The following is a 25,177-nucleotide window of genomic DNA, read 5'->3' as shown; positions in this document are numbered from 1 at the left end:
CTAAACTTGCTTGTTCTCGAAAATATATTTCAGCCTGGGGTCTCTGAATTGATTCTAAGACATAGGCTTGGATGGGAGTAGTTTACTTGGGAAATTATTCCAAAGAACAGTAGTAAGTGACAAGAGATATAAAAAAGGGATGAAGAACCAATTCAATCAACAAAATCTTATGGTGATTATCAACTTCTCTGAGACCAGTGTTCTATTCCATGAAACCCGAGTGACACAATAAGCATCTCATAACGATATACACATTGGCCTTCATTCATTATTGGTTAAAGAGGCCTAAGAGGTGACTGTGAACTTCTAAGTTGTTCATATGTTGGTCCTGAATGGGTTACCCCAGGTATCCTATTACTCCATTTCAAACAAGCACAAGAAAAAGAAGCGAAAATTGCATGACTCTAGTCCAATTGTGAAGAACTGTTGGGTTGCTTTGAAGCTGGTTGAAGCAGAGCAGGGACAGGAGTAGCAATAGGGGAAGAAATGGTTTGGAAAGGACTGCAAGAACTATGCAGTACAATCAATTAGACTTTTAGGCTAATCAAGGATATTAACCATAATATAGATTACACTATTTAGGTTAATTGAGGAAAACTGTTCTAGTATCAAGGTTAAAACTTCTTGCAAAATTGGATTTATATGGAAAATTATTATCTAAATGCCTATTTATATTCTTTTTGAAGAATTATAATCCTTCATATTTTTCTGCCCATGGGGTAATTTCTAGTATCTCTTATCAGTCACTTTCTATCATTGCTTTCTAGTTGAAATTCCATAAATGTACTATTTGGGCTACAATACATTAATTTTAACATTCTTAACTATCATGAGACAGCTTCCTTTGTAACTCTGTCCTAGATTTGACTTAGAATCTGATTCAATATTCTAATTAAAATTAAGTGTTTCAGTGTTGCTTAATATACTACACAGGGTTTGCAGAGAAATGTCTGTTCTTGTAGCCAATTTAAAGCTTACATCTGAGTATGTTTCAGTCTCACCAGCAGTGCCACTTTATAGTGGGTGATCTTTCATTCTGAAAAATGAATCCAGCTGCGCTGTCACTAAGAAATGGTGGTGTGCAGTCTGTTAAATAGCAGGCGATTTAACTAAATCCTGATAACAATGTGCAAATAATGAGATTACAATAACTGTGTTAAGCACGGTAAATTCACAGGTTACATTTATTAAAAACATATTTCATGCATTTTTAAAACAAAGTTTTCTCCATTATGAGATCGTTTGTCAAGACAGAAATCGTTTGAAGAAAACCGTAACAGGCACTTTCAGGAGAAGTACTCCTCATTTTGAAAAATATAGTGAGTTTTGTAGAAGCACAGTCTGTGACTATGGGGTTCATTTTCTAAATTAACTAAGAATTAAAAAAATGGATGTATGACTTGAATTAAAAAAATATCAGGTAAGTGACTTTTAGTTTATATAAAATGTATAAAAATTTCTATATGCCTACATAGAATTAATACTGTAATTCAAATCTTACATAAAAACCTGGGTGCTGAGGCAAATTTCACTTCTAAACATACCTATATGCAGTTCTGAATATGTTAATACTAATGCCCAATCATGCCCACACTGAAGAATCCAATGTGATATGCTAATATGCATGAAGAATATTAACCGACCGAAGAAACTTCACTTCTCATGTTCTTTATATCAACTGCACTTACAGTGCATTTAAATATTACAAGAATTGAGTGCCATCAACAAAATATTGGCAGCAATATGGAAGCAGCATAACCTGGCAACTTACTGACACACTCATTCATATATTTAAGCCATGATTATGGGAGTAAAATCAATAAGTTCAATGTGATTTAAAGAAGTGAACTTTGCTATAGGATATTGATAATTGAACCTCTATAAACAAAGTCTCTGTATTTCATCTCTAACTCAATTATAATTACATTACCTAATATCAATAATGATGGTCCTGAAATAATCTGAAAGGTGAAATCTTGCAGGTATATATGCCATAATAACTTATTATATGTCAGTTTTATTTTTTATTTACTGTTTATCCTAAACAATGCTCTATAAGAGCACTATTATTTTCACTTTGTTAATGAGGAAGATTATGAGAGTCACAAATAGAAACTTCCCAAAATGTGTGTAATGTTAGAGCAAGTTCTTGAAATCAAATCCTCTTGCTGTTTCCATAGTATCACAGCCCCTAGCAAATTGTAAAAAATAACAAACTATCTGCTGAAGACAATAGAATAAAATGAACTGAGGAATTTCTAAAGAGGACAAGGAAATATGGAGTATAATAAAATAGGAGTAGACATCTGGGAAAGATAAAGATCACTGAGACAAAGCATTCAGGCACTGGGAACATGTATCAGATCTAAATGTGTACAAGCACATGTGAGAAGAGCTCTCTGATGTATTTACATCTACAGCGGCTCGAAGCAAAAAAAAGAGGTGGAGCAAAACTCAGTGTGTTAAAAAAGAAGACTACAGTTTCTGGAATTCTGTCTTTAAACAGCCAAAATAAGAAGTTAAATGAAATTACTATGTGGTTTCATTCAGACTTTCTCCATAAAGATGAGCTAATAATTTATTTACCTTAATTTTATTGTTATATATATGCATAGTGGAGTTGAAGTTTGACTATAGTCACAGTTTAAGATGATAGGTATTAATGAATCAAAGTTCAAGATATCTCATTATTTTACAAACATTAATACATATTTTGAGAATTTTATATTGGATATGGACACTTACTGCTAATAAGAAACAAGTGAAGTTTTTAGGCAATAGAATGGCCTGTCATTTGATTAACAGGTGAACAATGCAGGACAATTCCTAAATGTCTTAATAGTGATGTAGTAGCTGAATAAGCTCTTGACAAACATTTATTAGTGGGAGTAAGTGTGTGTATATGTATGTTTCTGTGTTTATGTGTTTTATACTATATATACTCTTTAGGAAACTTGTAATTTATATAAGTATGCAAAATACACAATGTACTAATCCAAACCTGCATGTAAAACTTATAAAATTTATCTTTATGAAGTATATTTTATTATAAACACACTTCTATCAATGAATGTGTATATATATATATATATATATATATTTCATACTATGAGAATTAAAGTTGCACCTTTTAATCATCTTATATTTTTAATTTCCCAAACATGTGTAACATGATAATTAGTGATGTAAAACTTCTTTACACTCTTTTTGCTAAAGATGAATCTAGGACTTCCCTTGGTTCCCAGTGGTTAAGATTTCACACCTCCAATGCAGGGAGCATGGGTTCAATTCTTGGTAGGGCAACTAAGATCCCACAAGCTGTGCAGTGCATCAAAAAATTTAAAAATATATATATAAATAAATAAAGATGAGTCTAGCAAAGGGATATGGATAGAACACAAGAAGGTGTTAAGAACTGTACAACTCAATCCTGTAGTTCAGCTCAGTTCTGTCGCTCAGTCATGTCTGACTCTGCGACCCCATGAATTGCAGCACACCAGGCCTCCCTGTCCATCACCAACTCCCGGAGTTTACTCAAACCCGTGCCCATCGAGTCGCTGATGCCCTCCAACCATCTCATCCTCTGTCGTCCCCTTCTCCTCCCACCCCTAATCTTTCCAGCATCAGGGTCTTTTCAATGAGTCAGCTCTTTGCATCAGGTGGCCAAAGTATTGGAATTTCAGCTTCAGCATCAGTCCTTCCAATGAACACCCAGGACTGATCTCCTTGAGGATGGACTGGTTGGATCTCCTTGCAGTCCAAGGGATTCTCAAGCGTTTTCTCCAACACTATAGTTCAAAAGCGTCAATTTTTCGGCACTCAGATTTCTTCACAGTCCAACTCTCACATCCATACATGACCACTGGACAAACCACAGCCTTGACCAGATGGACCTTTGTTGGCAAAGTAATGTGGTACTCCTGTGGTACCACATTAATTAATTAATGTGTAATCTCTAATGTGTAATCCTATGGTACAGAGGTCCAAATGGAAAGGGATGTGAAGAGAAAATTAGCAAAGCACAAACAAAAGACAAATGAACAATGATACAAAACTTAATTTGATTTCAGGAGAAAGAATAGGTACTACAAGTAAAACCAAAATCAACTTTTGTGCATAGTTGAAGAAGATTTAGCATACATCATGCAAACACTAAAACTTTTCTAGCATTGAAAAAATTGTGAATTTTGGTAGAAATTTTATCCTGGCTATTTTAAAAGAGGAAAACTTTATAATAATTAGGCTAAAAGTATCCCCAAAGGAATAATTACATGTAAACTCTGTGCTTGAAAAAAGTAGCCTTCTCTTTGGGTGGGGTGGTAGTAGAAAATTATTCAAAACAAGTCCTTGCAACTACAGAGACAATAAAGGATTCAAGGCCACTTTTTGCACTTATTACTAAAATATAACAATTATTTATTTCTATCAAATATATGAACTTTTAGATAAGCAAATTCAAAGAGGAGAAAGCAAAAAGTACCTTCCAGTTATCACTGAGCTTTCCCTCCAAAGTGATAGGATTCTATAAAATATCATTAGAGAATACACAGCAATCTGGAGCCAACAGAAAAGCTTCCGGTGCTCATGTGAAAATAATAAGATAGTGTTCATCTGTCTGTAATCATACACTAAAATGATGCATTGGGGATAGCTGAGAAAATAGTAATTCCAAATTGTTTACCTATTCTATCTAACTTATTTCTTTTTGCATCATCCAAATACATAGTCTAACCCACTGAAAGAAACTTTAAACATCCACGTGCACAAATTCCTCGCAAATTCTGCTGGAAATAGTTTCTGAAAATAGATAACACTGCAAGGTGAGTTTGATGTGAAAATGGTTTATGGTAAGCATCCCAATTTGGAAGCCTTTTTTATAGTTTTAAGGTCTAGTTCTTTTTGGAATTTTTTTTTTAAGAGAAAGAAAAGTGACATAAATGAAAGAGTTAGTGGTGGTAGCTTTATTGTTTTGGTTGTGTGGTTCATTTGTTTTTATAGTATTTACTTGTTTTTAAATGAAATGAATGTAGTGTTCTTAATTGTCTCTGATTTTTGTGTCCAAAGATCACTGCCTCCTTCATCTGAACACCAGAGAAATTCATGGAGAGGAACCAAGTATTTTCTTAAAAGGTTATCTCTGTCAAAAATGACAATGTTTTAAATTTAATTTTGCATAAAGTGTGATAAAATGTTATGATCTCATTTTTTTTCACATATAGTTGTCTAGTTTTCCCAGCACAACTTATTAAAGAGACTTTCCATTGTATATTCTTACCTCCTTTGTGGTATATTAATTTAACATAGGTGTGTGGGGTGATTACTTGGCTCTCTATTTTGTTCCACTGATCTATGTGTCTGTTTTTGTGCCACTACCATACTGTTTTGATTAACATAGGTTTGTAGTATAGCCTGAAGTCTGGGGCTGTGATACCTCCAGCTCTGTTTCTTTTTCTCAAGATTTCTTTGACAATTTGGAGTCTTTTGTGGCTGCATATGAATTTTAAGATTATTTGCTCTAGTTCTGTGAAAAAAAAAAATGTGATGGGAATTCTCAGAGGGACTGCATTAAATCCATAGAATGCCCTGGGTAGTGTAGCCATTTTATTCATATTAATGCTTCCAATCCAAGAGCATGAGATATTTCATTTTTTTGTATCATATGCAATTCCCCTCATCAATGTTTTATAGTTTTCAGAGTAAATGTCTTTCACTTCACTGGTTAAGCTTATTCTTAGGTAAAAATAATTCATCTGATGTGATTTTAAGCAGGATATTTTAAAAACACTCAGATAGTTCACTATTAGTATATAGAAAATAACAGAATTTTGCATATTAATCTTGTATTCTGTGACTTAATTGGGCTCAGTTATTATTTCTAATAGGTTTTGATGGAGATTTTAAGGCTTTCTATATAAAATATTGTGTCATCTGCAAATTCAGACCTAACAGTAAAACTTGAATCCTAAAACCATAAAATTCCTAGAAGAGAACATAGGCAGAATATTCTTTGACATAAATGGTAGCAATGTTTTATGGTTCTCTCTTCTAATGCAACAACATAAAAGCAAAAATAAATAAATGAGATCTAATTAACCTTAAAAGTTTTTGCACAACAAAAGAAATATCAAAAAACAAAAAGCCTACAGAGTGAAAGGAATTTTTTGCAAATTTTTGACCTACAAAGGATTAATATTCAAAGTGTATAAACAGTTCATATAATTCAATATCAATAAAACCCACAAAGAACCCAATCAAAAAAAAATGTTTGAAAGAACTACATCTTACCAAAGAAGACATACACATAGCTGATGGACAGATGGGAATATGTTCACCATTGTTAACTATTTGAGAAATGTAAATCAAAACAACAATGAGATACTATCTCATACCTGTAAGAATCAGTTCAGTTCAGTTCAGTCCCTCAGTCGTGTCTGACTCTTTGTGACCCCGTGGACTGCAGCAGGCCAGGCCTCCCTGTCCATCACCAACTCCTGGGGTTTACTCAAACTCATGTCCATTGAGTCGGTGATGCCATCCAACCATCTCATCCTCTGTTGTTCCCTTCTCCTCCCGCCTTCAATCTTCTCTAGCACCAGGGTCTTTTCAAATGAGTCAGCTCTTCACATCAGGTGGCCAAAGTATTGGAATTTCAGCTTCAACATCAGTCCTTACAATGAATATTCAGGACTGATTTCCTTTAAGATGGACTGGTTGGATCTCCTTGCAGTCAAGGGTCTCTCAAGAGTCTTCTCCAACACCACAGTTCAAAAGCATCAGTTCTTCAGTGCTCAACTTTGTATATAGTTCAACTCTCACATCCAAACATGACTACTAGAAAAACCTTGACAAGATGGACCTTTGCTGGCAAAGTAATGTCTCTGCCTTTTAATATGCTGTCTAGGTTGGTCATAGCTTTTCTTCCAAGGAGTAAGTGTCTTTTAGTTTCATGGCTACGGTCACCATTTGCAGTGATTCTGGAGCCCCCCAAAAATAAAGTCAGCCACTGTTTCCACTATTTCCCCATCTATTTGCCATGAAGTGATGGGACCGGATGCCATGATCTTAGTTTTCTGAATGTTGAGCTTTAAGCCAACTTTTTCACTCTCCTCTTTCACTTTGTAAGTGAACTAAGAGGTTCTTTAGTTCTTCTTCACTTTCTGCCATAAGGGTGGTGTCATGTGCATATCTGAGGTTATTGATATTTCTCCTGGCAATCTTGGTTCTGCTTGTGCTTCATCCAGCCTGGCATTTCACATGATGTATTCTGCGTATATGTTAAATAAGTAGGGTGACAATATATAGCCTTTTCCTATTTGGAATCAGTCTGTTGTTCCATCTCCAGTACTAACTGTTGCTTCCTGACCTGCATACAGGTTTCTCAAGAGGCAGGTAAGGTGGTCTGGTACGCGCATCTCTTTCAGAATTTTCCACAGTTTATTGTGATCCACACAGTCAAAGTTATGGCACAGTCAATAAAGCAGAAATAAATGTTTTTCTGGAACTCTCTTGTTCTTTCGATGATCCAGTGGATGTTGACCATTTGATTTCTGGTTCCTCTGCCTTTTCTAAAACTGGCTTGAACATCTGGAAATTCATCCTTCACATAGTGTTGAAGTCTGGCTTGGAGAATTTTGAGAACCACTTTGCTAGTGTGTAAGAGATGAGTGCAATTGTTCGGTAGTTTGAACATTCTTTGGCATTGCCTTTCTTTGGGATTGGACTGAAAACTGATCTTTTCCAGTCCTGTAAGAATGACTATCATCAATAAATCTACAAATAACAAATGATGGTGAAAATGTGGAGAAAACTAAGACCTTGCACAATGTTTGTGGGAATGTAAATTAGTACAGTCATTGAAGAATGAATGTCAGCATTCAAATATTTGAGGCATCCTCAAAAAAATAAAACTAGAACTACCATATGATCCAGCAATTCTACTTCCAGGTATATATCCAGAAAAAACTAAAACATTAATTCAAAAAGACACACTCATCCCAGTGTTCATAGCAGCACTATTTATAATAGCCATGGTATAGAAGCAGTTCAGCCACTCATTGGCAGACCAATGAACAATATATATATGAATATTACCCAGCCATTAAAAGGAATGAGATTCTGCCATTTGCAGCAATGTGTTAAGATCTAGATAATATCATGCTTAGAGAAATAAGTCAGGCAGAGAAAGACAAATATTGTATGACACCACTTATATGTGGAACCTAAGAACTAATAGAAACAGATATATATAGCAAAAGAGACACTTACAGATATAAGAAAACAAACTAGTAGTTGCCAGTGGTGAGAAGGGAGGGTAGGTACTTTAGTGGTATGAGATTAAAAGATAGAAGCTACTATATAAATAGATAAAAGGGATATATTTAACATCATAGAAAATTAAAAACATTATTTTCTAACCACATTTAATGGAGCATAATCTGGAAAAAATATTTAATCACTGTATACCTTTAATATGTTGTAAAAAAAGGGGTGGGAGGGAGAGAAGAGTGAGTGTCGTATGCATACTTATCCTCCAATTAAAAATAATTTAAAAATATTCACTGAAATAAAGACAACTAATAATATCTATATCACGAAGTCCTATAAGCAGACTTCATTCTCCAACCTGCTTTATTGCAAAGCAGCATTTCCCACAGCAAACCCCTTCTCTTTAATCACACACCTCCCTCTCCTCCCTAGCATGTAGGCTCCTGGCTTTCCCCTTAACCTCTCTTGATGATCCTTTTATGTCTCTGTTGCCAATTTTACTCCCTTAAGACAACTGTCAAGCAATAGAATCCCTTAGTCTTTTTCTATAATTATAGATCTCTTCTGAGGTGATTGAGTCTATTCCTTATGTTTTAATCAGCATTCATAGACATATACACACAATCCTACACTTCATTCATTTGAGTTTTAGATTTATATGTGTGTGTGTGTGTGTGTGTGTGTGTGTGTATTCAATATTTTTGGTTGGATGAATCAGGGGATTCAACATACATTGTTCGAAATAGATGTCAAATCACTTCTCCAAAGGATACATACAGATGGCCAATAGGCATATGAAAAGATGTTTAACACTGCTACTTATTAGAGAAATGCAAATCAAAAATACAATGAGATATCAACTCACACCAGCCAGAATGTCTATCATCAAAAGAACCACAAACAATAAATGATGGAGAGGGTGTGGAGAGAGGGGAACCCTCCTACACTGTTGGTGGAAATGTAAATTGGTACAGCTCCTATGGAGAACAGTATGGAGGTTGCTTAAAATAATATAAAAAGAGCTACTATATGACCCTGCAATCCTACTCCTGGGCATATATCTGGAGGAAATAAATGATCTGAAAGAATGCAAGCACCCCAGTGTTCACTGCAGCACTGTTTACAATAGCCAGGACATAGAAGCAACCTAAATGTCCATTGATGGAGGAATGGTTAAAGAAAATGTGGTATATTTATACAATGGAATATTACTCAGCCATTAAAAAGAATGAAACAAAGCCACTTGCAGCGACATGGATGGACGTAGAGAGTATCATCCTGCGTGAAGTCAAACAGAGAAGGAGAAATATCATATGACATATGTTATATGTCAAATCTAAAAAGAAATGATACAAATGAACTTACTTACAAAATGGAAAGATACAGCCTTACAAAACAAACGTTGTTGCCAGGGTTAAGGGGTAGTTAGGGAGTCTGGAATGGTCATGTACACACTGCTGTATTTAAAATGGATAAGCTGCTCAACATTATGTGGAAGCCTAGATGGGAGGGGAGTTTAGGGACAATGGATACATGTACATGTACGGCTGAGTCCCTTGGCTGTTTGTCTGAAACTATCCCAACATTGTTACTTGGCTCTATCCCAATACAACAGAAAAAGAAAAGCTAAAAACAACAAACAAACAAAAAACAGGTTTCAAATCATTATACAACCCTTCTTCCCCAGATCACCCTTGCCTATGTTGCCTGAAGTGAAAGTCGCTCAGTCGTATCTGACTTTGCAAACCCATAGATCTGCCAAGCTCCCTTGTCCCTGGAACTCTCCAGGCAAGAATACTGGAGTGGGTGCCCATTCTCTTCTCCTGGGGAGCTTCCAGACACTGGGATTGAACCTGGCTCTCCTGCATTGCGGGCAGATGTTTTTTACCATATGAGTCAGCAGGGAAGCCCCTGCAATGTTCTCTGTATCAGCTAATTCTGTGAGAATCAATTTGCTTGAGCCAGGAAACTGCAAAATTTCATTAGCAACTCCCTTTAAAACCCTCTCACGTTTTAACCAACTGTATTGCTTCCCCATTAACATACCTGTTTGTTGTCCACTTCTCTCCATTTATATTGACAAATTCAGTTTTCTTTCTTTCTTTTTTTTAAGAAGTATTCTTTTTTAGATGTACTACTTTAGCCACCTAATTGATCTCTACACATATAATACCTCCCATTTACTTTCCTATATAGGAATTTAAGAGATGTTAAAAAAAATTTAATTTCACTTTTGTCCATCTTCGTTATGATTTTACTCTCCTTTTCACTTTACACTTACCTCCTATAAATTTTGATACTGATGCTCTACTGAAAACAAAAAATCAATATTAGCACATTTTACTTCAAATGTTTGGCAAGATATTAAAATGAAATATTTATAGAATACTATGAATAATATGTAAGTATGTGTGTGCACCTGCATGTATCCAGGTATACATACGGTATAGTTATGTCTTCTTAAAGATTTTAGTTCTTTATCACTATGCAAAGTTTCTTGTTTATTCCTGATATTTTTCTTTTCCCTAAAATCCATTTTGTCTGAAATAAACATGGATATTACAGATTTCCTTTGATTAGGGTTAGCAAGGTAGATCTTTCTCCATCCCTCTCCTTTCAATCTGGGTTCTGATAATTAAATGGGTTTCTTTTAGACACAGATAGTCTGATCTCCTTTATTTATTCTGATAATTTTGGTCATTTTTTCACTGCTATATTTGTCATTCTTATATAAAATGATTAAAATATAAATGCTTGTGACCTCTTTATAGTTACTGCATTTCTTCTTTGTTCCTTTTCCCTCTCTTCTTTTGCCTTTGCTTGCTTGAACTGAGAATTTTATATGATTACATTTTCTGCTATTTCTTAGTATACCAATTATACTTCCTGACATTTTGGTTAGTGATTGTCCTGAAGTTTGACAATATTCATTAATCTGTGTCTCACTTCACATAACATCATACTGTTTCAAATGTAGTGTAGATTCCTTGTAGCACAGTATTCCAAATTCCTACCCCAATTGTTTAGGATACTGCTGGGCTTCACTTCACTTACAAAAATGTAAGAATTACCCAATATAGTGATGATATTTTTACCCTAACCAAAATATTTTAGATCAATTAAGAATGAGTAAAAATTTCATTTTACTTTTATACATTTCTTCTCCCAAGGCTTTTTATTCTTTATGGAGGTTGTAGTTTTTTACTTATCTAATTTTTCTTGTCCCTGAGATGTTTTTAATGTTTGTTTGTTTTTAACTTTCTTTTTATTCCTGGGAAGTTCTGCTTGAAATTGGATAATTTATTCTATGGTTTAAACTCCATGTACAACACTTGCATATAATTTTGCTACCCTATATTTTCCTTCATTCCATATTACCTGTGAAAGATTAGTTTTGTATCTCACACATGTATGTTCACATATGTGTGATTATGTGCATATATGCAGTTGTTTCAGGTTAGGTTTAGAGTACTGTTTGATAAATAGAGATTTTATTTGAATGAATTTACATTGAAAGCATGGCAGAGAATTTTGGTGTACTGCTTTAGGTTTGGTTACAGCTTTTTATTTGTAACACAGAATTTCCATTTTATATAAACAAATAAGAAGATATCACCTTGAATGGGTTGATTTTTACCTCAACCAAAGCTAGAGTCATCAGGTAATATATAACGTCTGCACCAGCAATGTTGAATCTTTTAAAGTCACCTCTACCTATTCAACTGTGATATTTTCTGAACAATTGCATATATTTGATATTTACCCATGTCACCTATGCCACAGTTAACATCTATTTTCAGGGGAAAATGATATATATTTGAGGACATGGAAAATAGCAAAGAACAGTAAAATTTGTCTAAGTATTTATTAAGGCATTTTTGCAGATTTTCACCAATCTTGATTTACAGGATGAATCTTGAGAAGTGAATGAGTCACTGAAATATAGCTTAAATCAACACAGTGCTATAAAAACTATTCTCATACTATATAAGAGATGGAATGGCAATAAAAACATTTTATTGTATTTGTAGATGAAGATATCATATAAAATATTTCCCCATGAATGCTAATTAATTAGAAGTGATACTAAATGTGGGGTATTTTATGTAAAAAGTGAAATAATAATGTACTTCAAACATGCATTTGTTTTTGCTGTTTATCTGCAAGAGACTCAGATCTTCCATTAATGTTTCTATTTCTAAGAACATATTGAGATGTTAATATCATATTCAACTTAATGTAGTATTAAATTAAAAAATAAAATTTTCCTAATAATTGTTTGTGAATGCATTTTAGCAGCAAACATTGTAGGATGAAGCACTCAGAAAGCAGTCTTATGGTACAAGAAACAATTCAGGATGAAACTGGTTACAGAAAATTGCTTTATCCTTTAGCTTTGCTTTCCTTTCATTCCTCCTGCTTCTTTCCAATCATTGATTCATGTAGAAATTTGTTTAAATTTGGCTAGAAATCAATTAAAAGCATATCTGTTGTAGAGTAAGGATATGACATAGTTTAACATCCCTAACAATTTAATGGAAAATCAAACTGCTGATTTTTTCAGCACACTGAAGTCTTTTCACTAAATATTAAATTACCTACAAAATTTAAGCTTTTTTAGGGCAGGTCATGCTTTATTCCTCAAAGTTACTGACATGGTATTTCTCTCACAGTGTGAATTTAATAAAAAAAAAATCATTTTATTGAGAAGTGAATAGAAGAGCTAATTCAGAATGAAATTTATGTAATAACATGCTTCTGATTATATCTTAATTTTTAGTAAGCTCTTCTCAATGTTCTAAAGCCAAATAGAATATTGAATATGATCATCCCCTTAAGAATTTTCAAGTTAATGTACTAGAGGCACTACTATACAAGATAGTGCTAAAAAAAAAATTAAATGATATTATGTCAAGAAAAAATATTAATATCTAAATTAGAAAATCAGCATATACATAAACAGCACAAAATTAAGCTGTTTTGACAGGTTTGAGTCAGTTTAATGGAAAAAGAGACTGGTTCTAGGATCTAAGTAGGTCCTACTTAACAAGGCCATTTTCTCTATCAGTCCCATTATTACATAGTAAACTAGAAGCTCTACTTGAAGTAGAAATATATAATGAAGGCTACAAAAGTTGGGTACTTCTGTCAAAACTCTTTTCAACACAAATACACCTCAGTCAGACCTGAGTATATTTCTGTGCATATTCTTCCCAGGAAAACTTATTTAATTTTTACTGTATGTTATGCAACAGTTTTGCCTGTCCTTAGTTTTTGATATTCCACAAGGTCATATAAATTGAATCATACAGTATGGAACATTTTCAGTCTAGTTCCTTTTATTTATTATAATGCTACTATTGCTTTGTTTGCTTGGTATTTTTCTGATTTGTTTTCTCTAGGTTTCTTGGATATTTGTATTTGTATTTTGAGGTCTTTTCTTAATTTTGGAAAATTCTCTGCTGTTATTGATTTTGGAATTTTTTTGAATCTTACCTTTTTCTTTGCATTCTGATAATCCAGTTTATACATATGTGTGTGTGTGTATGTGTCTATATATATATATATATATGTATATGTATATGTATTACAGTTTGTTATTGTATCACACCTCGTGAAAACTCATTTGATTTTATATATATAAATATGTATATATATAATTTTTTCCTTTACTCTTTGTGTTTCAGTTTGGGCCATTACTACTAGTCTATCTTTGAGTTTGTTGATTCTTTCCTCAGCTATGTCTAATTCACTGATGAGCTCCCAGAAGGTGTTCTCCATCTATTTTTACCATATTTTAAATTTCCTGCTTTTCTTTGACTCATTCTTATAATTTTTATGTCTATTCTAAAATTTCCCATCTGTCCATGAATATTGTCTCTCTTTTCCATATAATGTCTAACATAACACTTACAGGTACTTAATTTCCTTACCTGATAGTTACAACGTATATGTCTTATCTGACCCTTATTCTGTTAAATGATTTATCTAATATTATTTTTGTCTTGAGTTTTCATATGTCTCAAAATTTTTGCATTAAAGTTAACATTGTGTATAGGGTAATAAATACTGAGATAAATAATGCTTCATTAAATGTCTTACTTGCCGGAATCTGGTAAGTCAATGCTTGTATCCCATCTCTTCTTGTTTCTATGTTTCAGTTTAGATTGTCTTTGAACTTTAGCTCTCTGATTGTTTGACAAACATGACTGCCATTTACACTGCATTTCCTAGGTTTGAAATCTAGCAATCCCAGACAGGCTTTCTTGGTAATAGACACTTTCTTCTTCCCCATCTCTGGCTTAGAGAAAACATTTCAGTCTCTTGAACTTTCCCTGAGTTTCAGAAAGTCTGGTTTGAGATTTAATGATTAGAGGGGTGAGAACCTGCAGAAACAAACAGCAGGGCATCAGGGGTGGGGGTCAGGGTGGAGAGCTGGAGAATTGGTAGCAGTTTAAACAATAGATCAGCCAAATAACAGAGTCACAGGACCTTTATTTTCTCTCTGAAGGCCACACGTAACAATGTCTGGCATACATTCCTAAGTTGTTTTACATAAACAAGTCTCTCACCAGATGGAACACTGCTGACTACAACCCTGTAGACCCCAGACAGGCTAGAACAAGAGGCTGATGATTGAGATTCTCACAACATCTCTCTGTTACCTCATCATTCACAAATCAGTGACCCTCTCCCTAACACTGTCTTTAAAAATCCTTCCTTGAAAACCACTGGGGAATTTAGGTCTTTTGAGCATTAGCCACCCATTTTTCTTGCTTGGAACCCTGCAGTAAATGCTGTACTTTTTTTTTCTTTTTAACCACAACCCCAGAGTCAGTAGTTTGGCTTTGCTGTCAATCTGTTGAGCAGACCCAAGTTAGTATAGATAGCAGGTTTTCTCATTGTTCCTGTAGGTATATGTAGACCTATATTTGTATCTACCTATCATTTATCTATCTATATATTAATATTAATCTTTACTCACCTCTTTTGAATTTAACTGAATATGTTACTAATCCAATTTTCTTGTATTGTTTTTTTTTCTTTTTCTTATGGCTAATAACTTTACATCATTACAGTAGTTTTTGTCATACATTGAAATGAATTATCAGAAGCTATCAGATGTAGAATGTTATTATATCAGAGTGCTTGATGTGATGTAATTAACACTACTAAAGAGAAAACCTTTTTTATCAATATGTAGAATGTTTTATCATTTGTTTTGGTCCCACAGATAATTCAGTCATTTTTATCTGAAAAATGACTTTCATAAATGAATAAAAGGAAAAAAACACAATATAGCATAACCTCAAGAAGACAATATTCAAGGTCTGTTTACACTAATGTTTTACAAGATTTGAGTTGACTTTGTCTTTTTATGTTTGATGGGCAGACTGCTGAAAGCTGGAAAATTAAATGTCTACACAGAATAAAATCTGTTTAAGGCAATTGAATATTTGTTCTTTTTTACTCACATATTTTTGTATATATATATTTAAAACACATACCATTTATTTTTATGTTGACAGCATTCTTTATAGTATTCAGTAATATTTATACTTCTAATAAGTTGTATATCAATTGTATATTTTAAACAACACCATAAATAAATCAATTCATCAGTTCAGTCATACCTAATAATCAGTCTTACCTGTTTATACATTAAAAAAAATGCCAACTGTTAAAAAAAAATAGTGTAAAAACTGTTTAGTTTTTTTTTGTTTTTAATTTCAAAGGGGTTATTCTATTATATTAATTTTTCCTGGTTGGCCATGAATTTGCCTACATTTCTTGTCTCTTCAATGCATTTTAATGATGCACAAAACAAAAACTTATAAAGAATAATAAAAATGCACTCAGAATAAAGCAGATAATGCTCCGTTCCATCCAACAGTATTGAATGTCCGTTAGTCTGCGATGGCTTCCCTGGTAGCTCAGCTGGTGAAGGGCCCACTCGCAATGCAGGACAGCCCGGTTCAACTCCCGGGTCAGGAGGATCTCCTGCGGAAGGGGTAGGCTGTCCACTCCAGCATGCCTGGGCTTCCCTGCTGGCTCAGATGGTAAGGAATGCATCAGCAATATGGGAGACCTGGGTTCCATCCCTGGGTTGGGAAGATGCCCTGGAGGAGGGGACGACAACCCACTCCAGTATTCTTGCCTGGAGAATCCTCTTGGAAAGAAAAGCTTGGTGGGCTGCAGTCCATGGGGTCAGAAAGAGTCAGACATGACTGAGCGAGTAAGCAATATGTAATATGCACATTATGTATGCAACATACACTAAGTAATATGCAAATTACTCTGCATATCTCAGACTATATAAAAGTAGACCCATTTTCTTTTCTGATAAAGTATTTAGAAAAATTTGCTGTTAATAAAAGTAAATATTGATTTTTATAAATGCCTATTAAAGGATCTCTTTAGAGAGTCAGAAGCTATCTCCTAAAAAGGTGATAGCTGAAACTAATTACAAATACATAATAATATGACATTGTTAATTAAAAAAAAAGGTCACTGGAAGTTAGACAAACCTTTTCAATCTCATTAAAGACATTTGTTTGTATAGGCCTCTTCTCTATATTCTTTAATTAACATCTATGTCTTTCAGAGAAAGTGACAATTAGCTCTCCATAATTTTGTGGCAATGATTTAGGTTACTTACTACATTTCAGTAGTCTTTTCTGATAATTAGACAATGGTATCCATTCAGTGCAAGCATTTATTCTTAACTGAAATAATTTTGGTGACAATGTTAACTCATCACTAGATTTAATTTGGAGAAATATGTGTTGCCATGAGATAATAAGCAAAAACAAGAATGCACTTCCTTTAAAACTTTCATTTTTTGAAAAAAAATTGTTGATATATTCTCAAATTTTCTCCCATTGTGAATCACTTATGCTTTTCCTTGATAATCTTTTTGAGAGAAATTTAATTAGTCTCCCTATAAACTAAACTCTTGCTATACATTAAGGATCTAGGAATTAGGGAGGAAAAAATTATCATTTTGTAAAATATTGGGTTTCTCTCAAATCTCTATGAAAACTTCCACAGCTGCATATAGAGTTAGGTAACGTGTAAAACAAATAATCCCTTAATCCTAAAATCAAAGTAAAGGCTAAAAATGAACACAACAACCACAAACAAAAAGACAATGTACAGAATAGGAGAAAATATTTGCAAACGATGCAATTGAGAAGGGACTAATCTCCAAAACACACAAACAGCTCATGCCGCTCAGCATCAAGAAACCAAACAACCCAACCAAAAAAAGGGCAGATCTAAAAGTACATTTTTCCAAAGAAGATATATAAATGGCCAAAAGGCACATGAAGAAATGCTCAACACTGCTAATTATTAGAGAAATTCAAATTAAGAATAAAATGAGGTATAACCTCACATCACTCAGAATGGCCTACATCAAAAAGTCTATGAATGATAAATGCTAGAGATGATGCGGAGAAAAAGAAACCTACCTATAATGTTGGTGGGAATGTAAACTGATGCAGTCACCTGGGGAACAGTATGAAGGTTACTTAAAAAACTAAAAACAGAGTTACCACATGATCTTGCAATCCCATTCTTGGGCATATATCTGGAGAAAAACATAATTTGAAATATACATACACCTCAGTGTTCACTGAAACACTATTTACAATAGACAGGACATGGAAACAACCTAAAATGTCCATTGACAGATGAATGGATAAAGATGTGTGTGTGTGTGTGTGTGTGTGTGTGTGTATGTAAGATATAGATATATAAAATATATATACACACATGTATACAATGGAACATTACTCAGTCGTAAAAAGAATGAAATAATGCCATCTGTAGCAACTTGGATGGACCTAGAGATTATCATACTAAGTGAAGTAAGCTAGACAGAGAAAGACAAATATATGACATTACTTATATGTGTAATCTAAAAAAAACTAAAAGTGAACTTATTTACAAAACAGATTACAAACAAACAAAAAAAAACTTCTGGTTATCAAAGGGGAATGACAGAGGGATAAATCAAGTATTTGGGAATAAAATATACACATATACATTACTATATACAAAATAGATAATCAATAAAGACCTACTGTTAAGTGTAGTTACACAGAATTTGACCATGTAAACTTTATACACAGTAACAAAATATTTAGCTTTTCTTTTGCATATAATCTGGATTCCTTAAAGAATATTAAATAAGTATAATTTTCTGGGTCATGCTTGAGAAATACCATGTGGCTGCTGTAGGATTATGGAATATAAGGAAGGGGAAGATAGAGATAAAAACAGGGAGAACTATTAGGGAAGTTTAACATAGCACAGTGATCAATGTGGTATTTAGACTCAGGGTTACATCAGTGGAGATAGATATATTGTCAAATTTAGATATACTTAAAAGTTATAGCCATTAAGACAAAAAAAATGGCCTGTATTTGAGATGATATATGATATCTCATTTCAATTTTGGTCGAGAAACTAGGGACATTGTGGCATTATTTATTGAAATGGAAAAATTTTCAGAAGAAGTAGAATTAAGGCTGGAGGTTTTGGTAGGAAAATGTTAATAATTAAGTTTTTGCACTCAGCAGTTCTGATGGATTTTTCAGATATCCAAACGGAAGTGTAAAGTAGGCACTTGGGTATATGAGGTTTATGCTCAATGGAATATTCCAGGAGGAAGATAAAATGAGCACATATTTCAAAGTTTTTAAACTTGATGCAGAAATACCATACAATTTTGCTCATTTCACATGCTAGCAAGGTAATGCTAAAAATCCTTCAAGCTAGGCTTCAACAATATGTGAACTGAGGACTTCCAGATGTACAAGCTAGAGTTAGAAGGGGCAGAAGAACCAGAGATCAAACTGCCAACATTCACTGGATCACAGAAAAAGCAAGAGAATTTCAGACAAACAGCTACTTCTGCCTCATTGACGATGCTAAAACCTTTGACTCTGTGGATCACAACAGATTGTGGAAAATTATTAAAGAGCTGGGAATACCACACCAGCTTACCTGTCTGCTGTGAAATCTGTATGCAGGTCAAGAAGCAACAGTTAGAAACAGACATGAAACAACAGCTTGGTTCAAAATTGGGAAAAGAGCACATCAAAGCTGTATATTGGCGCCCTGCTTATTTAACTTATATGCAGGCCACATTATGCAAAATGCCAGGCTAGATGAATCATAAGCTGGAATCATAAGCTGAATCAAGATGATTCATAAGCTTATGATGAATCATAAGCTGGAATCAAGACTGCAAGGAGAAATACTAAAAACCTCAGATATGCAGATGATACCATCCTAATAACAGAAAGCAAAGAGGAACTAAAAGAACCTCTTGATGAAGGTGAAAGAGGAGAGTGAAAAACCTGGCTTAAAACTCAACATTCAAAAAACTATGATCATGGCTGGTGGTCCCATCACTTCATGGCAAATACATGGGGAAAAAGTGAAAGCAGTGACAAATTTTACTTTCTTGGGCTCCGAATTCACTGCAGACAGTGAGAGCAGTCATGAAAATAAAAGACACTTGCTCCTTGGAAGAAAAGCTATGTCAATTCTAGACAAGTGTATTAAGAAGCAGAGACATCACTTTGCTGACAAAGGTCCACATAGTCAAGTGTTAGTCACTCAGTCGTGTCCGACTCTTTGTGACCCCATCGACTGCAGCCTGTCAAGATACACTATTCATGGATTCTCCAGGCAAGAGTACTGGAATGGGTACCCATTACCTTCTCCAGAGGATCTTCCTGACCCAGGGATAGAACCAGGTCTTCCACATTGCAGGGAGATTCTTTCTTGTCTGAGCTACCAAGGAAGCCAAAGGTATTGTTTTTCCAGTAGTCATGTATGGAAGTCAGAGTTGGACCTTAAAGAAAGCTGAGCACCAAATAATTGATGCTTATGAAATGTGGTGCTGAAGAATACTCTTGAGAGTCCCTTGGACTGCAAGCAGATCAAACCAGTCAATCCTAAAGGAAATCAAATCTGAACATTCTCTGGAAGGACTGATGTTGAAGCTCCAATACTTTGGCTACCTGATGAGAAGAGTCAACTTGGTGGAAAAGACTCTGAGTCTGGGGAAGATCGACAGCAGGAGGAGAAAGGGGCAACAGAGGATGAGATGGCTGGATGGCATCACCGACTCAATGGACATGAGTTTGAGCAAACTCCAGGAGATAGTGAAGGACAGGGAAGACTGGTGTGCTGCAGTCCATGGGGTTGCAGAGTCAGAAATGACAAAGTAACTGGACTACAATAATAACTGGACATGTAAATTAATTCTATATTTCTGTTTCATTCATTCATCCTGATATTTAAAATTACTTTTATTTACATTATTCTTCTTCACATTTAAAATATAACTTTGCTAGTCTCATATTCATTTACTTTCAACAATTTTTTTATTGAGAACCTACACCAAAATAAAGCCTAATGTTAACAAGATTTAGAGATGATGATTATATTCTTTCTGATCTCAAGTAGCTCACAAGCCTGCAAGAGATACAGAAGATGCAAGCTGCATCATAAAATAATATGGGTAACATCCCTGAAAAGGGAACATCTGATTCTGGGCAGCAGTTACACTTCAGTTTCATTTTGAAGGGTAGATAGACTTTTTAAAGAAAGTCATCCAGATAAAAGTTATTCTTGGGTATTCATCTTAACAGAAACTATGTGTACACAGGGTGGACAATACCAACATAAAGAACGGATAGTGTTTCTAATAATAAGGTGTATTATGGGGCAGGAGTGTTGTGTTGAGTTTAAAATCAGCGAGGTAACCAAGCTTAAAAGAAATTTCAGTAGAAATTTGGTTTCCCCCTTAGACATTTGCTAGCAATTAGTAATAATAGCCACAAGGGATTCCCTTGCTCAATCAGTATCTGCCTGCAAAATCTGCCTGCAAAGCAGAAGAGCCAGGTTCATTTTACAGTAATTCCTTTTTAGGCAGTGAATATATGGACTTGGGGAGATCTGCATGGTTGTTTATATGTCACTTTGATCCAAGTAACACTTTGGTATATTAAAACTATATATATTTTATGTACTTATATTTTAATTTTTTAACAACATGGCTTCAGGATACAAACAAGCTATTTCACCAAATTCAACACTAAAGGATGTATTTATTGCCTTTTGTCAAATGCATAATCATCTCCAAAGTGCCATGTTACTAAGGGATGTTAAACTCATTAAAATCATTTTTTCTTTACATAGAACATAATCCCCAAATTATGCTGTAGCTGTTTTATTGTTCTTTGTAGTTGTTCTATACTGACTTAAAAACTAGCTGTTATATATTAATAACCTCATATTTAAGTTGAAGAATATATTTCAGAATGGTAACTCAGTCCCATCATCCCCTTTCCTAATTTTTTAAACTATTTTCAGTAATGCTGAAATTCTTAATAATATGATTAAGTCAAATAGAAAATCACTACTTTATCAGAATAAAAATATATGGAGAATGAAAATAGCAAGCTAATACACAATGGGGTATTTGTGTATTTGTTTCTACAAGCCTACCTAGTTATTAGTAAATTTTTAGATATATTTGCAGAACATGCACCAGCAAAAGAACAGAAATATGTTTAGCAGCATATTTATAAGCTACCCAATTGATAAATATATATTCTATCATTAAGAAGCATGAAAATATGAATTTAGAATTGGAGGACTTTGTTATCTAAATTTATCTGATCACATTTAATCTTTCAGAAAAAAAAAAAAAACGTAATGTTTTGTTGTACTAAAACTGCCAATCTGTATTTGGAATCTTTCATGCATCCATGCATCTTGTACTGTGAAATCATGATGATGGTATATGATTAGAACTGTCAAAGTTTTATGTGTTCTTTTGAATTTCTAATTTACCCCTTTTTAACTTGACAGGCGATGATTCTTTTTCCTATCTTTAAGACACTGATGAAAATATTTACATATTAACAAAATCCCACACTTCCCCACACTTTTTACAAATGATGAGTACACAAAAGTGACACTGTGTTTGAAGTCACACATCACAGCATTTGATTCATCTTTTTTCAGCCCTTAGTCTTGACAGGTGCTGATGCTTTGCTTCCTATCTTAGTAACTGCTGCAAGCTGTCACATCTACTTCCAATTAATACATATCTGTTACAGTCCAGAAGCTCTAACAAATGCAAAACTACAAAATATTTCTTCAGCTTCCACTAAGCAGGTGTTGCTATGGTATCTGGTCTAGCAGACAAAGTGATGTGGCCTGTTTCTAACAAGTATATTGTCAATAATTATACCTACAATTTTTACTCATTGACAAACGCCATCAGTATAATAATAGAACTTTGACTTTCTACGTAACTTTGTAAAATACAGAAAAAATTCAGCAAATACTTTACATTCCCCATACATGTTGACTGATAATAATTTACCTCTATTGTGTGTGTGATTCCTTCTTTAATTTGAAAAGTTGGTCTTCAAGAATATCATTCAGGCTTTCACAAATTCCAAATGTTATGCTACTGCATTCCTATTTTATGAATATTAAATCACTAAAGTTATCACACTTTCACCAGAATGTATTAAATTCTGACTAAACAACTACAAGAAAAAATAGCCTAAAGAAGGATATTTTATTGCTTTATCAGGGAATTTCAGGGTGATATTTCAGGAAAGAAAATGTAGATTAATAGGTAGGTAGGTAAGTAGATAGTTGCTAGATAGAGACATACATACATAGATACTGTATATTTTTTAATGAGTAGATTTTTTAATCTCTTAAATAATTTTTACTGGTGGTCTATGCTTCTCATTCTCAATTAAGAAATTATCAATTAACTACTTTATAATAAAAATAAGTGTTTCAGAAAAGCAAAATTAAGTACAAATGACTTTCTTTATATTGATATGAAGATACTTACTTCTCTCATAAATTATATTGAAATAGTAATAGGATTCAGAGTGGACTATTTTTTAACTCAAAGTATGTATATAAGTGAAAGAGAAATATATAACTGTTTAGTTCTTGTCAGAGCAAGAGAACCTCAGTTTGATGAGCATAGTAATATTAATTAAATTTCTTTCCATTGTGTCAGGATCAGCAGATAAGCATAAGTGGCTCTGTAAGAGAATGGAATCTGAACAAGCAGCTGACTGTTACAGTGCTTGGGAAAGTAAGGCTGAGGAAGATAACATCTGTCTGAGTGTCTGTATCTTTTCATAATTGATAATGTGTGTTTAAACAAATGGAGTGGAAGATAAACTAAACACTAATAGAAAGATGACAGAGGAGAAAAAGGTCATATGATTTATAAATAGAATATGAATATAGACAGTTTTAATTGAGTCAAGAAGAAAAGATATTGTTTTGTGATGCGAGAAAACAAACATATTTCATAAATGGTCTGTGCAGATAAATGCCTAAGTGCATTTTACTCAAGTGAAGTTCAGTTTAGAATGTTCACACAATTCATTGTGTTCATTCACTAATTTTTAAAAAAATACTTCACTGCTATATTACAAATCCTGTCTTTAACACTGGCTAAGTAGTGGCAACATAATACAAGTAGCAACTCCATTCATTCAAGAGATGATATTCATTGACATAAGTTTTGGGCATTTTGTATATATCAGTAAATAAAACTAACCAAGATCCTTGACCTCTCACAAGTTATATTTTAGCATGGAAATTTAATATAAAAAGCCATCCATAAATAAATATAATACAGGGTATTGGCAGGTAATGCATGCTATGGGAAATAAAGGGATAAAAAGAATGGCGAGTAGTTAGACTTCAGAAATATTTTGAAGGTAGTAGGAACAAGCTTTTCTGCTTAGTTGATTTCAAGAGAGCAACAAAAAATATATGACTTAAGGATAAGTCCAAGATTTTGAACCAAATACCTGGGATGATGGTACTTACATCAGCTAAGATGGAAACGGTTTTAGAGAATCATTGTGATTTCAGTTTCAAGTACATTAAGTCTTGCATAAGTATCATACATAAAAGTGGAGACATTGTAGGCAATAGGACATATGAGGCTAGAATTTGGAGAGAAATATTTTGAGATCTAACCTTGAAGGTTACCAGCATATGAATGATATCCAGAATTATAAGACTGGATAAGTTCACCATGTGAGTGTAGATTAAAAAAAAAAAAATTAACCTATATAATGAGTACACACTCCGTAAAAACCATATAGCATATGCTATGTGTACATTATTGGGAAGGGGCATTAATAATAATTTTCATTATTTATATGTGCTTTTCATTGTTTATTTATATTATATTACTATGTATGCTATGATATAAGAAAATACTTCATTTTTAAAATTAGGAAATGTTTTAACATAGACAAACTCAATACATAATTTTAGTACTTAATATTTACAATATTATATTAACATCTTTGCATATAACATTTAAAGTAGTATATGAAACACATTCACTTAGAAAAAGTATTAGTTTTCTCTTTTCATAAAACATTTCTTTAAGTCTTTTCAGTCATTTCTGACATTGTCTTCATCAACATTATAGATATTTTCTGAGTGATCTAACACAGTGTTCTCAAGAATCTTAGATACTGAAAAAAAAAATGATGCCTTTAGAATCCCCTATTCTCTGTTTACTGTCAAAAAGATCTTCAAGAAGAAATCTTTTCAGTAGTTGCACTTATCATGAGAAGAATTATGGTCCATGAGGCAACCTTCTGCGCTTAAGCAGTTCCTGTAACACTAACAGATGGAGATGGTTGTCCTGTACAGATACAGGATTGGAAAAAGTAATATAAGTATTTATGATAGTTATGCTTATTTTGTGTTTGTTACAGATAGAGTGAAAATCAGGAAACATATCCTAAATTTGTGTAATGAGATGAACAAAGGTATCATGCCAGTTTTTGTTTTTTATTTAGAATATTGTGGAACA

Source organism: Odocoileus virginianus, chromosome 19, assembly GCF_023699985.2.
Source record: "Odocoileus virginianus isolate 20LAN1187 ecotype Illinois chromosome 19, Ovbor_1.2, whole genome shotgun sequence".
Classification (NCBI taxonomy): domain Eukaryota; kingdom Metazoa; phylum Chordata; class Mammalia; order Artiodactyla; family Cervidae; genus Odocoileus; species Odocoileus virginianus.
The sequence above is the reverse complement of the archived record's forward strand: the minus strand, read 5'-3'. Positions refer to the sequence as shown.